The following is an 18,218-nucleotide window of genomic DNA, read 5'->3' as shown; positions in this document are numbered from 1 at the left end:
CTTCATATAATTCTTTATTTTTTACAATTATTGAATGTTATTACTTTTCCTGCATGTCTTGCCAACACACCAAAGCAAATTCCTCATACATGTAAATGTATATGGCAGATATCCTTCTTCTGCTATCCCTGGACTTCTACAGTAAAATCCCTCTGTTCACCAATATTTTGTAAGGCCCTATTGTTCATTATGTTTTATGTAATGTGCATTACAAACAATATTTAATGATGAATTAGGCAATTTAGACATAAGATGCTTAACAAAAATATATTTTGTAGCCATGATTGACCTTCTAAAATTCTTTGCTATTTCCATGTGAAAATATGACTGACAGTTGATTCATTGCATTTGTCTAATACAATGCATCTACCTGGACAAATATCTGCAATAGGATTAAATGAGGTATCAGCAATGAGTTATGTACACTGGTTCCTCTTTCCATGTAGACCTGTATGAAATTGGAAAATATTGATCCTAATATTTTGACGTATATTTGTTTCAAGGGCAAATATATGTAGAATGAAACATTGTGGGATTTACTATGATTGTATGTTATTTTTCAAAGCCAAGAAAATAAAACCACAAATTCTGCCGAAAAGATTGAATGAGATCAAAAAACATTAATTATAGTTCTTGTAGTGAGGAGAGGAATGAAGTGAAATGCTGAATGACTGGTATTTCCCTCGTCCTTATTCATTTATATTCTCTCAGCGATTTCTAGGTGCAGTAGTCTTGAGTGGAGAATTAAACAAAATGTGACAGACTGTAAATCCTTATCATTATAGACCCATGGCTTTGCCTTCACAGAGGCTGCTTGAACTGTTGTGTTTTTGGTAGTTTACTGTAGTTTAATCTAGCTCCAAAATCCTCCAAGGTTGGGTACATGTTTCCCTTTCTGTCTGCCATTCTGCCCTTACAGCTTGACCATTCACCAGAGACCTGGTTTAAACATTAAGACCTGGTTGAATATTAAACCTGATCAATTTCTATGTCTGAGTACTGCAAACTGTCCTTTACCCATCCAGCTACCCATGTAGCCAGCAAATCCAGCTGCTGTTAACCACTTTTCCTGTAGGCATTGCTACAGCATGTAATGAGAATGCTTAGATCAGGAATTTGTCTGCTGTTCTGACATGAACTGTCAAGTCCTTCTCTTGGCAATTGCATCTGGTTTACACTGGCATAATTAACATCGAAAATGGGTAATGTCTCCAGGCTGACCACCATTGCTGTATCATAAAGTGTTTCTGATTACAAAATAGCAAATGTTTGTCCCCTATGCAGAATAAGCTAATTTTAGGGAAATGAAAACTAAAATCCTCTGTAAGTACACTTGTAGGTAAGCAGCACCTATGGAGAGAGAAATAGAGTGTATGCTCTATTAATTGATGATCTTTTATCAGGTCTAAGAAATTTAGAAGACAGGGATGAAAGTGTGGGTTTGGTGCAGAGGACCAGGAGAATGTATGTGTCAGGGTGGAAACTGAGAGGAAATGGATAACACAGTTTGATCTACCCTGAGAAAGGATGGTGAAGGCTTGTCGCAGGAGCTAGTCTGTCTGGAGAAGGTGAAACTAAAGGGAGAATACAGGAGCAAATAGTGTCAAGTAATACTGAAACAGTGAGGTTGTTAAATATCTAAAATAAATGGGCATTTTGGATATGAAGGCAGATCAAGCAGCACAAAATCAAATTACATCAGAAGTGGCCTGAGATTGAAAAGCAAACCAAAAATCTGCTGATTCCTGAATTTTGAAACCAAAACGTAAACACAAGAGATTCTGCAAACGGAGATTCTGGAAACCTTAAGCAACATTCACAAAATGCTGGAGGATCTCAGCAAGTCATACATCATCTCTAGAGGAGAATAAATAGTTGACGATTTGGGCTGAAGCTCTTCATCAGGACTTGAAAGAAATGGGGCAAAATCTGGAATAAGAAGATGGGGGAGCAGGAAGAATATGAGCTGACAGGTGTAGTTGTGACCAGGTGATGGGGAAGGTGGGTGGATGGGAGAGGGAGTATGAAGTAAGAAGCTGTAAAGGGATAGGTGGAAGATGTAAAGGGCTGAAGAAGAAGGAATCTAATATGAGAGTATGGTAGACCATGTACAAAACAGAACAGTCATCAGGCCACAATCACAACAGCTATCTTGCACCTCTTCCCACAAACACCACCTACCAATCTTTGCTCTCGCAAGGGAACTGCCTAGTTCTGACACAAACTGGAAGGGCTTGTTATCCGAAATTGCTGAGTTCAGTATTGTTTCTTGAGGGTTATTTCATGCTTAGATGAAAGTTATGTTGCTATTCCTCAAATATACGTTGCTTTTGATGGATTTGTGTAAAAGACCATATGTGTTGAGGTCATAGAGGGAGTAGAATGGGCATAAAAGCAACAGGCTGCTACCAGCTCAGGATTACTTTTATGGGTGGAATGGAAGTTTTCTGTGAAACTAGTGTCTAATGTACATTTGGTTTCTCAAATACATCTCCCACAATTTCTTGGGATGGTGCTGTGAGATATTAGTCACTTCTGCATTCCCTGAGATGGAGATATACAGTAGGTTGAGAAATGATTGGGAAGTTTCAAAGATGGACAATGTGAAATGAGAGCATGGTAGTCTCTTGTTCTTCACATTGTCACAGATATTCCTTTTGTTTCCCCCTTTGTTCTCCTTTCTCTGCAACTCAAAACCTTTTCCCAATTTTCTGTCGAAAGGCTATCAACCTGAAATGCAACTATTTTTTGCTCTACAGACGCTGCCAGACTTGCTGAGATTTTCAGATTTACTTCATTTAGAATGTTATCTTTTCAAAGCTTGCACTTGACATGGAGTATATGAGCAATTTGATTAGGATTGGATGAGTACTAAAGAAGGGAGGAGAGAACGTTCAGCCTTGTCAGAATTATTACTGGACCAGCAATTGAAAGGTTCCAATCGCCAAATTTAACCCAGCTGTTTTCCTTTCTTCCTTCTCTTCCTGAAGATGTAACTTGCATAGTGGTTATTGGAACTAAGGTTAGATTTTAAAAGATCACAATGTAAACCAATGTGGTGATAAAAATGTCAGTTTATTTAGTTGATGTAATAGGTACATTAAATCAAGTGCTCGACTGTTGTTCTATATGCCTTCCACAACCTCTCTACCCTGAACTTTCTGTAATTCTGAATAGAAGTCATCTACAATTCTGTGGGGACGTATCTTCATCCATTTATTGTTGCAGTTCAACTGTGTGCAATCTTTTTTTTGGATCTTTTTGAGTGTGGAGCAGAAGGCCACTAAAGCCTCAAAATTTATGCTTGTCTATTCAACAATCTGCATTTAATTCTCCACGCTTTTCAGCACCTGCAAAATTTGTTATTTAATTTTTATTGTGGAATTTCCATGTTAAACGAAACCCACCTTGGAACCATTTCTTGTGACTGACAATGCAGAACTTCCAGGCATCCTTCGCCACACCAGTTTGCCATCCTTTATGATAATGTGACCAAAACCAAGGAGATGATCATCGATTTCAGGTGGTCTCAGCCTGTGCACACACCCCTCAGCATCAGCGGCTCCACAGAGAGAGTGGAAAACATCAAGTTCCTTGGAGTGCAGATCTCGGACAATCTCACCTGGTCCAGGAACACCACTGGGATTGTGAAACGGGCCCAGCAGAGATTGCACTTTCCGAGGAAGCTTAAACAAGCATCACTCCCCACTAACATCTTAACTACATTCTACAGGGGCGTGGTTGAGAGTGTGCTGACCTTTTGCATCACGACCTGGTACTCCAGCTGCAGTGCTGTCGACAAAAAAGCCTTGCAGAGGGTGGTTAGGGGAACAGAGAAGGTTATTGGGGTCTCCCTACCTTCTGTCTAAGACCTCTTTCAGAGTCGATGCCTCCAGAAGACACGGTACATCATTAAAGACCCCTCACACCCTCTCAATGAACTGTTTGTTCTTCTGCCATCAGGCAAACGTTACAGGAGCATCAAAACTAAACAGCTTCCTCCCACAGGCAGTCAGACTGCTAAATAGCTGCTCCACCTGACTCTGCTTTGGACACTTTTAACTTGCATTGGACACTTATAGCTGATTTAACTGACATGTGGCTGTTGTATTTTACTATTTATTGTTATGTTTATTATTTAGTGTTGCATTTGTTATGTTATGATTGCACTGCCCCTGAGGAACGCTGTGTCATTCTGCCCTGCAGAGCTGATGTATGGTTAGAATGACAATAAAGTTTTTTGAATCTTGAATCTAACCTTCTGTGTATTTGGACTTCTCTTAATCAGCTCTTTTCAGGGATTTTCTTGCAAACTTGTTGTCTCTTTCTCTCTACCATGTACTTAATTATGTCCTGACAGGGAACAGAAATATACACCATGGGGATTTGTGATCTTGTTAATTGTTTCTTTCCCAAGGCTGGAATATTATTTAAAGATCTCTTATCTTGTTAATGGCTCCATATTTTAGGTCTGTGCATTGTAAGATCCGGATTAGTTGAAATTTTTTAAACCCATCATTACATTGTCTTTAATTTTACAGTGCTTTGTAGCCTGGATATTCAGATAAGAAACCTATTACTTTACAACTGAATACATTATATATCTTGCTGCATTGTTTACAAGTAATGCATTGCTTCCTTTACATTCAATCACTTTATCATCGGAGATGTTGATCTTACTGAAGCAGGATCAGATATATTATCACTGACATACAGTCCTGTGCAAAAGTTGTAGGCACGTGTAAAAAATCCTATAAAACAAAGATGCTTTCAAAAATAATGGAATGGAAAGTTGCTAAATATAAAAAAGATTATCCTAAAGACTAGTAAACAGTAAAGTACTGAATCAAGCAATATTTGGTGTGACTACCCTTTGCTTTTGAAACCTCATCAGTTCTCTGAGGTGCACTGTTGTACAATTTTATAGGAAGATTGACTGGTAGGTTGTTCTAAACATCTTGCAGTACTTTCCACGGTTCTCCTGCAGACTTTGGCAGTCTTGCTTGCTTCTGTCTCTCTAGGTAATCCCAGACAGCCTCAATGATATTGCCCCTAGTGGAGGCCATACTATCTAAAACTGTATAGAAAATCTAGAGTGCGTAAGACTTTTGCACAGTACAATATGTTGCAAAATTTGTTGTTTTGTGGCTGAGTATAGTCCAAGACATAAAATTCCTGTAAATTACAACGAAAAATAAATAACGCAAAAGAGGAATTGTGAGGTAGTGTTCATGGGTTCATGGACCTTTCAGAAATCTAATGGTTGAAGAAAAGAACTGTTGAGTGCAGATCTTCACCCTTCTGTACCTCCTCCCTGATGGTAGTAATGAGAAGAGGGAACATCCCAAATGGTGAGTGTATTTAATGTTGGGTGCCACCTTCCTGAGTTATGGTCTTTTGAAGATGTCCTCAGTGGTGGAGAGCCTTGTGCCTGTAATGGAATGGCTAAGTCTGCAACATTCTGCAGCCTCTTTTCATCCTGTGCATTGGATCCTCCATATGAGTTGCTGATGCAACCAATCAGAATGTTCTCCATGGTATATCTGTAGAAACTTGCTCGAGTCTTTGGTGACATACAATTTTCTTCAAACCCCTAATGGAGCAGAGCTGCTGCTGTGCCTTCTTCATGATTGCATCTATATGTTGGGCCCAGGGTAGATCCTTTGAGATGTTGATGCCCAAGAAATTGGTCACTCTTTCCACTGCTGATCCCTCCATCAGGGCTGGTATGTTTTCTCCTGACTTCCTCTTCCAGAAGTCCACAATCAGTTCCTTGGACTTGCTGACATTGAGTCATTGAGCTTGTTGCTGTTGCTAATTGTTCCATTGCTTTCTGTTTGCTGTTGAGACCCACTTGACATAATAAGAATTTTTATTCCCTCTTAGTGCCTTCAGTTTAGGAGTAATCCCTGATGATTTACACATCACATCAAATATCCTGTTAAATTTTATTTTGCCACCAACTAATTAACAACCAAGCAATAAAGAAAAAGTTACTCCAACACTCGGTTGCTCATTTAACTGGATACTCTTCATTAAAATCTGGGTTACAAATTTGGCAGATTACACCACCAACAGTAATTTAGGGCAGATGAGTTTAATTCAGTGTTGAATAAGCACAAACCCATCAGACACCATTGAAACTGGACTCCTGGCTGGTGATTTTCCTTTCAGATACTATGGATTTTGATCACCTAATTGTCTCCTGCCAGTAGTGCAAAAACTAGACGGAACAAGGACAATGCTTTTCATTCATGAGTGAAACAGGAAGGTATATTGTTGATTAGATTAGATTATTGTCATTTAGAAATGCATGCATTAAAAAATGATATAATGTTCCTCCAGAGCGATATCATAGAAACACAAGACAAACCAAGACTAAAACTGACAAAACCATATAATTATAACATATAGTTACAACAGTGCAAAGCAGTACCGTAATTTGATAAAGAGCAGACAATGGGCACGGTAAAAAAAAAGTCTCAAAGTCCCAGTAGCCTCATCATCTCACGCAGACGGCAGAAGGGAGAAACTCTCTCTGCCATGAACCTCCAAGCGCCACAAACTTGCCGATGCAGCGCCATTGGAAGCACCCGACTGCAGCGCACTCTGAGTCCGTCCGAAAACTTGGAGCCTCCGACCGGCCCCTCTTACACAGCCTCTCCGAGCACCATCCTCCACCGAGCGCTTTGACCCTGCCCCAGCTGCCGAGCAACAAGCAAAGCCGAGGACTCGGGGCCTTCCCTTCCGGAGATTCTGGACCACACAGTAGCAGCAGCAGCGAAGCAAGCATTTCAGAAGTTTCACCAGATGTTCCTCTGTGCTCTCACGTCCGTCTCCATCAAATCAGGATTGTGCACGGCACCCTACTTGACAAGTAACAAACATCACCACCAGGGTAGCCGCTGCAAGCTGCGTCGTGCCGCCATCTTCTCCTCCTCGTTTGACTGAGTGTCCTCATAATCTAATCTAATCTAATCAGCAATATAGATTAATTTCTATTTGTATAAACTTGATGAAAAAGCACAGTTTTGATATTGATATTTGTAAGTGCCTCCTTTCATTTAATTATGGTCTGCCTCTATATGATCTGTATATTATTCCAATGGTTTTGACATGCTCTAAGAGGCTATTATGTTCTGTGCTTCTCCATAAGAGTGTTGACTGTGGTCTTTCTCCTCCATGAACCATTTGTTATTGGAATTTAGTTCATTTGGCTCTTTTTTTAAAACATAGTGCATAACCTAAAGTTGTGCACTTGGAGTACCATGTCCAGTTCTGGTCACCTCACTATAGGAAGGATGTGGAAGCATTGGAAAGGATACAGAGGAGATTTACCAGGATGCTGCCTGGTTTAGAGAGTATGCATTATGATTAGAGATTAAGGGAGCTAGGGCTTTACTCTTTGGAGAGAAGGAGGATGAGAGGAGACATGATAGATGTGTACAAGATAATAAGAGGAATAGATAGAGTGGATAGCCAGCGCCTCTTCCCCAGTGCACCACTGCTCAATACAAGAGGACATGGCTTTAAGGTAAGGGGTGAGAAGTTCAAGGGGGATATTAGAGGAAGGTATTTTACTCAGAGAGTGGTTGGTGCGTGGAATGCACTGCCTGAGTCAGTGGTGGAAGCAGATACACTAGTGAAGTTTAAGAGACTCCTAGACAGGTATGTGGAGGAATTTAAGGTGGAGGGCTTATATGGGAGGCAGGGTTTGAGGGTTGGCACAACATTGTGGGCCGAAGGGCCTGTACTGTGCTGCACTATTCTATGTTCTATGTATGTACAAAGATTTCTCCTGACACGGCCACAATGACTTACTATAACTTGTAAATCCAGTTAGCAGCAGCTCTCCATTAAAGAAACATGTCAGACATTATATTAATTATGGAGTCAAAAATGTTGTTGAGCATATAACACAGTGATCTCCATCTCTTGTCTGTCTTCTTGCAGCAGTACAGTCAATAACAATGACATGAAAATATCAACATGATTGGCATCTCAACACTCACAAAATGCTGGAGGAACTCAGCAGGTCAGGCAGCGTCTATGAAAATTAATAAACAATGGATGTTTTTGGTTAAGACACTTCTTCAGGACTGTCTCAATATTCAGTAAACTTAAAAAAAACCATCATCACTTTCTTAAAGCAACTGAGAGGGAATAAAAATCCTTATTATGTCAAGTGGGTCCCAGCAACAAACAGAAAGCAATGGAACAATGAATTTCTCATACATATTAGTGAAGGAATTTCATTAAATACCATTATACTGTGCTGCCCTTTATTCCTAATTTTTTTTTTGCTTAATGTGACCTTTCTGTACTAAGAAAGTGGAAATGAACCTTCAATTTCCTGGTAACAATATCAGCAATGAGGTGAGGGTATAGCTGCAAGGGCCAGTCTTCTTCTTCATGTGCCATGCGCATTACACGCTTGGGCGATCATGGCTTTCCACATCGAATGATCCCACACAGCGTCAATGATATCTCGCACACTTAGACCTGTTAGTTCTTTCTCAGTGTCTATATATTTTCGTCTTTGCCTTCCTCTTCTGCATTTCCCAGACATAGGGCCTTGTAATGTAAGGCATTCTATTTCTCCCTTTCTGATGACATGGCCCAGGAATTTAAGTTTCCTCATTTAATGTTCTCATTAAAGATCTTTTTGTATGGGCACGTTGGAGTACTGTCTCATTAGTTACCCTATCTCTATATGATATTTTCAGCATTCTTCTTATATAGTGGTCCCCAACCACCGGGCCGCGAGCATGTGCTACTGGTCTACGAGAAAACAATATGATTTGGCGATATGAACTGATATGAGTCAGCTGCACCTTTCCTCATTCCCTGTCACGCCCGCTGTTGAACTTGAATGCACGCGAGGTCCGCAAGAATATTGTCAATATTAAACCGGTCCGCGGTGCGCAAAAGGTTGCGGACCCCTGTTCTAAGAAAACACATTTCTGTTGCTTCTAAGTTTCTTTGGAGTTCTGGTGTTATAGTTCATGTTTTGGAAGCGAACAGCAAGATTGACCAGATGTAATATTTTAGTAGCCGAAGCCTTGTTCTCATAGAAATGTGTCTGTTGGTAAAAATGGGTTTCATTTTTTGGAAGTTGGTTTTGGCAATGGCAATTCTTCTTTTTATTTCCACTTTACTTCTTGCATCTTGTAATATAAAGCTACCAAGGTAATTAAAGCTGGTCTTTTGTTCAATCTCTTGGTTACCGATGTACAATTGGCAGTTGGGAGTATCCTGCTGTTTTGATATTACCATACATTTGGTTTCTTTGCAGTTGATGGTTAGACCAAAATCTGCACTTGTTTGTACTACATTGTCTAGGAGGATTTGTAGGTCTTCTGCAGCACTTGCTATGAGGGTGGGATCATCTGCATATCTATTGTTGATGTTAACACCTCCAATTTTTATCCCATCTAGGTCTTCTATTTCTCTGAAAATCATTTCACTATAGATATTAAAGAATTCCGGTGAGGCAACACATCCCTGTCTAACTCCTCTTTGAATAATGTTTATATTATCATCAATTTTTACTACCGTCGTTTGGTTCCAATATAAATCTTGAAGCAGTTATTGGCCCCTTCCGTCAATGTTTAGTTCAGTGAGAATTTGAAATAATTTTTCATGTTGCACTTTGTTGAATGCTTTAGTGAAATCAATAAAGCATAAAAAGGCATTATTTTGATATTCAATTGCACTTTCTGAAAGCATTCGTAGTATGAAAATTGTGTTCCTAGTTCTTCTATCCTCAATAAATTCATATTGCAGTTTAGAAGTTTCTGGTCTTAACTTGTTTTTAATTTGACTCAGAACAATTCTCAACAAAATCTTTATTATGTGACTCATAAGACTGATTGTCCTATAATTTTTGCAGTCAATCGTTCCAGGAATTTTTGATAGAGTTATAAATACTGATTTCAGGAGATCGTCAGGCAATACACCACACTCATATATGCCATTAAACAGTTCAAAAAGAATATCTATGTCGAGATCTTCTAGGGCTTATATCATTTCCACTGAAATTTCATCAGTTCCAGTGGCTTTACCATGTTTCATGCTTTTCATTGCTTTAGTTATTTCTTCTTTGGTAATAGGTGGGCCAGAATTAGGATGTTTAATATCTGGAGGTTCCCCTCTATTATCCTCAAACAGCTGCTCTACATACTGAATCCACCTCTCACATACTTTATCTGGATCCATTAGTATGGATCCGTCTGCTGATCTTACGCATTTTGTAGAGGTTTTCTTAATTCCTTAATTTTCTTGTGCATTTTTTTGCTGCTGTTAATATGGCCTTCTACATTAGATGTTTTATTCATCCATCCTTCCCTTGCAATATTGTACAATTGTCTGGTCCGTCTGTCTAGCTCTCTGTATTGCACTTCATTATTCTTCATTAACCTTCTTTGTTCCATCAGGTCTAAAAATTCTTGGGTTACCCACCCCTTATTGGTGTGTTGGATTTCTTGTACTGGGATTATCTCCTCTGCTGATTGCTGTATAGCATATTTAAATCTGTCCCAAATAGGTGTTGTTTCATTTTCGTTGAGGTGTTCTTCTGCAGCTGTTTTGAATTGTTGTTTAAGTATGCTATCTTTTTTAAGTTCTCCCAACATATACTTCTTTCTCTTTTTTCCATCTTTCAGTTTCTTTAATTTTGTTTTAATGGTAGCTATTACTGGATGGTGATCTGAATCACAGTCTGCTCCTGTGTAGGCTTTAGAATTTGTGATATTATTTCTAAAGCATTCATTGCTGGTAATGAAATCTTTTTGATTCCTTGTTCTCTCTCCAGGGCTAATCCAAGTACACAATCTATGTGGATAATTTTTATACCAAATATTGGTGATCACTTGATTGTTTCTGACACACCAATCAGTAAACCTTTCTCCATTTTCATTTTTCTCCCCTAATCCAACTGGTCCTATCATGTTATCAACCTTTCCCTGTCCAACTTTGGCGTTAAAATCTCCCATGACTAGTTTCATATCCTGAGATTTGCATTGCTCATAAACACTGTTGAGATCTTCATAAAACTTGTTGATATCCTCTTCATCCGCATCATTTGTTGGCGCTTAGGCTTGGATTATGCTAATGTTTCCCCTTAATTTAACTAAAAGCAGCTGATCGGATATCACCCAATATCCCATAAGACATTTTAATACTTGTTTGTTTAAAATAATTCCAACTCCATACATATGCTGTTAACCTCCAGATTACATCATCAGAGAACTAGTCTTAGTAAATTTGCTACTGTCGGTCCATCTAATTTCTGACAGGCCTAAGATATCAACTTAATATGTTGTCCAACTTTCCTTTCTGGTAAAATGAACGGATATTCCATGTTGCTACCCTTAGCCTTTCCCAATTGCTTACAGTCTGGTGGCACCTGCAGCACATGGCTACCCCTACCGAGCGAGGTGTTGTTGTGTTGATTAGAATCAACCCCATTCACGCTGTTGTCTGGTTTCCTTCTTTTGTTTCTTTCCATGAATGACTAGGCAGAAATTTCAACAGTGGTTTGCTGTTGCCTTCTGTTGCCGCAGTGCTCATCTAACGAGAGCATTTGACCTCCATTGGTGTTCCCAATTGGGAATCATACACTAGACATCACCCAACCTTTGCTGTTGTTGTACAAAGACAATCCTCCACCAAAGCTTGGAATCCATCTACCTGCTGCCGGAGACCTCAGTGATTTTAGGTGACACCACCACCATTGGTCTGGTTAATTTTCTGGCGCCAAACACTGGCCATAGACAGAGCTCCTTCAGTGAGACAGGGTGCACCCGGACCCAAGTCCTACGTGAAGGTGGAGTTGTCTTGGGTGGGAGAAGCTATATAATTGCTATTGCCATTTCCTGGTATTTAGTCAGGACCCAGCCAGCCCATAGACCCCGAAGGGCCAGTATCAGAGCAATACCAGAGATCAGCCTTGAACATACAATGCTGGGATATTTTCCTCAAGACCTGGGGGGCCAATAATACACACTTTAGGGTGCAGTTTGACAAGTGCAGCACACAGCTTGAGAATGGCTCCCTTAGACTTTTGCTGTTTTGTATTGGCACTCTGCATTGGTTGGCTTTATTGAGCGCAAGGTCAATTTAAGCACTTTGCCCTCAACCTACTTCAACAATGCATATGGAATATTTAATTTGTCCTTTGTCCTCATTTAGGTGTGGTGCTTCACATTATCAATAATGTTCTGCTATTTTACTCAACTCATTCAATGATTTCTGGTCAGCTTTTTCCCTAATAGTTAATTCCATCATGACACACAGTATCAGCATTACCGAGCTTTAGTTACATGTTTGATTTCCAGTCAGTTTCTGTTTTTGTACATTAGCTTGTTTTCAATGTAGAGTTATTTGCACCACAGCCAGGGTTGCACTCGGTGATGCTTTACAATCACAGACCTCCTCAGTAGTCATTGCCAGCATTCGGATTAGCATGCAATTTGTTAATAATTATTATTTTTGAACTATTTTAGTTTAAATATGTACTCCACCTTACATATATCAAAAGTCACTGATCTCTGCAAATTGCTATGGGGGAGGCCATTTTGCTTTATGTTCTGCCTAGTGAATGCTTGGATAAAGTAATTATTCAGTGTTTACTGTATTGTGCTGACCTGCTAGGTTGAACCTGTTATTATCTTTTATGTTTATTACTCCTTTTCTGACTGCTGTTTTACTAATGAAGTATAACATAATGCCTTCGTTATAATTTATTCCTTACAGGTTGAACTCTGCCCTCCTAATCAACATTTTGAAGTGGTTGTGCATATATTTGTATTCTAAATCCATCTCTTCCTGCACAATTTTATGAAGTGCTTTTTATTCCTTTATTTGATGTTGACTTATTTATTAAGTTAATAAACTAATCTCAGCCAAGTCTGTTTTTCTATTTCTACTTAAACTACCATTTGTAAATAAAGTGTGAACCATATACTGAAGTGTTGTGGAACAGTTTCCAGTCTTTGCAAAGTTAAATGTGCCTAATTTCTAGTCTTTGGGAAACTGCAGTTCAAATCCCTCGGGTGTGCTGTCACGACAAAACAGAACTGTAGCTTTACAAAAGCATCCTCTGACAGCAATGTGAACTTTTCCATTTCCAAAATTAAAGGCTGAATGACATGTGCAATTTATGACAAATTATAGAAAGCTTGTCACTGAATACTTGCCCTCTAGGATTTGGCTTAAAGAATCTTAATTTGTTTTATGTAAAGCCGTGGCTCCAAAGTGATACTTCATGTAATAACCCATTATGCATCAGAACTCTTCTGCAATAGAATGAACACTGCACTGAGCTGGAAAGAGTCTCTGCATTATAATTGGTAGTTTATGAGCCAAAGAAGCAATACTGCCTTCAAACTACAAGATTTGTTTTGCTTTTAACTATGCAAAATAGGATGTTTTGTTTGAGCAGTTTACTATTCCCATCTGCGGAGATCTTTTGAGAAGAATTTTGGAGCACATTATCTCTACAATGAGTATTCTACCTTTGGTTGAATTTTCATCTGTTACTTCATCTCTGAAATGTGACAATTTTGGCAGACTCCTGATCCTTTTGTATTGTTCAACACTGTAAACTTGAGGTTATCCAAAATTCTTATGCACCGATACCAAATGCCATTCAATCATCATCCCTACATTTTTGAAGTAACAGTTTGCTCTCCCTCACTGTTCTGATAAGGGACATTCAACCTAGAACTTGTCTCTTTCTCTAGCCACACAGCTGGCCTACATTTGCCTATTTAAAGAACATCTCGACTTTAAAGTGTGCATCCTAGTTTTTAGATAGCTCTGGACCTTTCTCTCTTCCTAATCTCCTCTAGCACAGGAATTGTCCAGGATCTCTGACCTCTTCCAAAACATTTATTAAAAGTCATTTCAAGAAATGAGTAATGAACAGGTCAGATATCTTGAGATGTTTTATAATGGCTGTCAACAGCATTGTTTCTGAAAAAAAGCATTTTTTACAATTCAAGGCATTCTCATACTTTGATAAGTTGTGTTTATGTTAAGTTTGAAACAGTGATAAAAATACACACTTAAGTAAGACAGATGCTTGAAAACTCCCAGCAAATCGTAAATTAACACTATTGCACTTCATATTTTGAAAAGTGGTGCATGAATGTGGATTTCACTGTATTCGTATTTGAATATTGTTCATGGTGCAAGTTTCAGTTTCTTCCACATGTTCGTCTATTAGTAATTAGAAGCATTAAATCCATTTTAAACAAATCTTTGTTTTGTGTGAACCTCAATATACATCAGTGTTGGGGTGTGGCCAAGTGGTTAAGGCGTTCGTCTAGTGATCTGAAAGTTGCTAGTTCGAGCCTTGGCTGAGGCAGCATGTTGTGTCCTTGAGCAAGGCACTTAACCACACATTGATCTGCGGCAGCACCGGTGCCAAGCTGTATGGGTCCTAATGCCCTTCCCTTGGACAACATCGGTGGCGTGGAGAGGGGAGATTGCAGCATGGGCAACTGCCGGTCTTCCATACAAACTTGCCCAGGCCTATGGCCTGGGAACCTTTGGGAAATTGGGAAATGCAGTGTATTTGATAGTAACTTTCTTAATCTTATTGTATTCACCAGAAAAGCCTTGTTCTTTTTGAAAATAGCTAACTAACAACAGTTATTGTTGGAATATACTTAGAAAAATTATTTGTATCTTATAATTAATCTGATAGCACATAGACAACACTTGATGGATTGCTTTCTATAAATATAGAATCTACCATTTTCAAACCAAGGTTTATTCCTTCCTAAATTACATACGAGCAGTGGCTATACATTAATTAAATCAATATTTTAAAATTAATATCAAGAGAGAGTTGAGAGCTTTCAAGTCAAGTCCAGTCAAGTGTACTGTATTGTCATTTAACTATAGCCATGTATACCATCAAATGGGACAATGTTTCTCTGAACTAGAGTGTAAAGTACTGTGGTACACATAACACACATGTAACACACAATAACTGCGGAAGGTAAGGACAAACTCTACAGATGAATTGCACATAAGTAAACAAAGTAAAGTGCATAAATTAAATATTGTAAGATACAGAACAGATGAACCAGTGAAACTTAGAATGCAATGCACAGGGAGTTCAGAAGCCTAATGGCCTGAGGGAAGAAACCGTTTCCCATCCTGACCATTCTTGTTTTTATTTTTATACATCAGGGTCTCCTGCCTGATGGTAGGAAGTCAAGGAGGATGCTGGATGGATGGGTGGGATCTATAATAATACTAAGGGCCCTGCATGTGCAGCACTCCTGATAGATGTCCCCGATGGATGGTAGGGAGACCCCTATGTTCTCACAGTCTTTCATAGGGACTTCCAATCCAATGCTCAACTGTTCCAGACTAGATGGAGATGCAACTTGTCAGGACGCTGTCAATGGTACTCCTGTAAAACACAGTTAGGATGGGGGACGGGATCCTCACTTGCCTCTATCTCCTTAGGACGTGGAGGTACTGCTGTGCCTTCCCATTGAAGGACCAGGTGAGGTCATTTGTCATGTAAACTCCCAGGAACCAGATGCACAAAACTCTCCCTACGGAAGAGCCATGTATTTGCAGAGGGAGATGATTCATCTGCACCTTCCTGAAGTCCACAGTGATCTCCTTGGTCTCCTCCATGTTCTGACTTAGGTTGCTCTTCTCATACCAGTCACCCAGCTGCTCCACTTCCTGTCTGTCCTCTGCCTCATCATTGTTGATGAGGCCAACCACTGTTGTGTCATCCGCAAACTAGATGACATGGCTTGTGTCCGCAATGTGAGCACACAGCCCTGGGGAGCGTCAGCGCTCAGCGTAATGGGACAAGAGACATTGCTGCCCACAGTGACTGACTGTGGCCTTTCTGTTATTAAATTTATTAAGTTTCTAGGAGTGAGTATCACCAGTATCCTATCATGGACCAACTGCACTGACAGCATGGTAAATAAAGCTCACCAACACATCTACCTCCTCGGTAGGCTAAGGAAATTTGACATGATCACTGTGACTCTCACCACATTTATTGACGCACCACGGAAAGCATCCAGTCTGGAATCATTGAGGCTTGGTATAGCAACTGCTCAGTCGACTGCAAGAAACTGCAAAGGATTGTGAGCTCAGCACAGTGTATCACATCACAGAAGCAGGCTTCCCTTCATGCTCGCTGCCCACATTTCTCAGCTGCCTGAGTATCCAGTATAATCTAATTTAACCCTAGCCTAATCGTGGGACAATTTGCAATAACCTCCCAAATGGTATATCTTTGGACTGTGGGAGGAAGCCAGAGCACCTAGAGGAAACCCAGGCGGTCACGGGAAGAACATACAAACTGCTTACAGTCAGCGACATGAATTGTATCTGGGTCACCGGTACTGTAAAGCGTTGTGCTAACGACTGTGCTACCGTGCCATTATAAGTCTACTGAATGGTTCCCTTGTATGATAAAATGGACTCAATCTCTCAATCTTGCAATTGGCTGGGTTGATAACACCCAAAAGACCCAAACCAATTCCGGTGTCCAGGAAATGTGGTATTAAGTGTACAAGCACAACAGAGTAATTTAAGCTTAATTTATTATCATAGAACGGAAAGGAAAATAAACCACTCTAAATACTACAGTTACAAAGATTTCGGGGATCACAATTCTTAGTCATCACTTGATTGTTGCCATCATTGGAGGAACTCCGAATTCTGACTCGTGAAATCACCCTGGGTCTGTACTAGGCACCGATCGATTGTGATTCCCCAGTCTAGGTGAACTGTCAAGAACCAAGTGGAAAGTGCCTCAGTAAAAAAGAGTTCAACCCACAAACACAGTGAGACACGCAGAAACAGATAAACTCTTTGGTCTTTTGCTCTCATGCCACTGGTGCCTTGAGGCTAAATAATCCAGTGGCTATTAGCAAACATTTTGCAAACCTATAGTGTAAGAATATAGCCACTAGTAACAAACTTTTAACAAACCTACAGTGTTCAACTTGTACAGACTCCTAACATGCTACAAGCTCACAAAGAGCTAAAATATCACTTGGAATTGTTCAGACTTTCATCCAATATAAAGTTTAATACATCACAACACAAATCTTCCTCGTTTTGATCTTACACTTTACTGTTTACTGCACTGCACCATCTCTGTAGTTGTCACACCTTATTCTTCACTCTGTTATTGTTTTACCTCGTACTACCTCAATGCACTGTTGGAATGAGTTATTCAAGGCAAGTTGTCCAGTTGAAAACTTGTCTTGTATTCAAGATAAGTTTTTCACTTTACACTGGTACATGTGACAATAATAAACCAGTTTACTAACATTTATAGAGTCATATGCAAGATTTTGGTAAAGTCGTTAGTAATTCGGATAGATGAATGCTAAATGTAAGCTCAGCAGTTACAGATTTTTAACATGAATATCTGGAGTAGAAGAAATGCAAGTTGGTAAACTGGCTGGCGGTAGTGATCGCATGATTAACATCAATCTCTTTCTCCTGTGGAGGCTGTTGCCTACTCATTAATGTGATTGTAGCATCCAGCCAGTGCCAAACATGCTGTTAAATTAATTAGCACTTCAGTCAGTGGTCCCAACCTAAAGAGTGTCAGTACCAGTAGCAACCAGCCGATGTTTATTAGAGCCAGCCAAGGGGAGGAAGACTGGGTCTTCAGAACTGGTGCAAGTGAATGTAGGGTAAATGTAATTTGATCCAACAGTAATGACTCAAAATGAGAGTGGGCCTTATATTTTTTTCTAGTGTTGCATAGACTCTTCAAGGGAGTTAGTAAAGAGGTTGATCTCTGAAAAGTGATAAGTCGGGAGGTGCATACCTGGAACCGAGATTTATAGCACTTGGGCATTTCTTAATGGATGCTAGTGTACCCAGTTAAGATTTTCCCTATTACATTTGAAGCCTCTGCTTCAGAAAGTCTACATTTTTATCTGTCTCTCATTAGCAATGTATGTTTTATAGTATGAATTAAACTGAGGAATGTCATTACACTGTACATGCTGTACTTTGCTGTCCAATATGATTGAGCGCAATAAAATAATGTTCGTTCATTGTCACATTAATTTACGTGGGCAAATTATGTTCGGCTGTTAATGATGTTAAACTTTTGTTACGCTATTTCCCCTTGCCAATTCTAAACACTAAATCTTTCTCTTTCTGTATCTGGTTTTAGTACTTAGCTGCTAACGTCTACGGGA

At 39.6% G+C, this 18,218-nt stretch overlaps 1 protein-coding gene across 4 annotated transcripts in view; it reads left to right on the top strand.

The window, feature by feature from the left end:
- The window catches only part of LOC140197950 (von Willebrand factor D and EGF domain-containing protein), a 332,457-nt gene that overhangs the window by 151,263 nt on the left and 162,976 nt on the right, over positions 1–18,218 (top strand). The gene's annotated exons all lie outside the window — the stretch shown is intronic.

Source organism: Mobula birostris, chromosome 5 (assembly GCF_030028105.1).
Source record: "Mobula birostris isolate sMobBir1 chromosome 5, sMobBir1.hap1, whole genome shotgun sequence".
Taxonomy (NCBI): domain Eukaryota; kingdom Metazoa; phylum Chordata; class Chondrichthyes; order Myliobatiformes; family Myliobatidae; genus Mobula; species Mobula birostris.
Note: the sequence above shows the minus strand (reverse complement) of the source record. Positions and strands in the feature narration are given on the sequence as shown.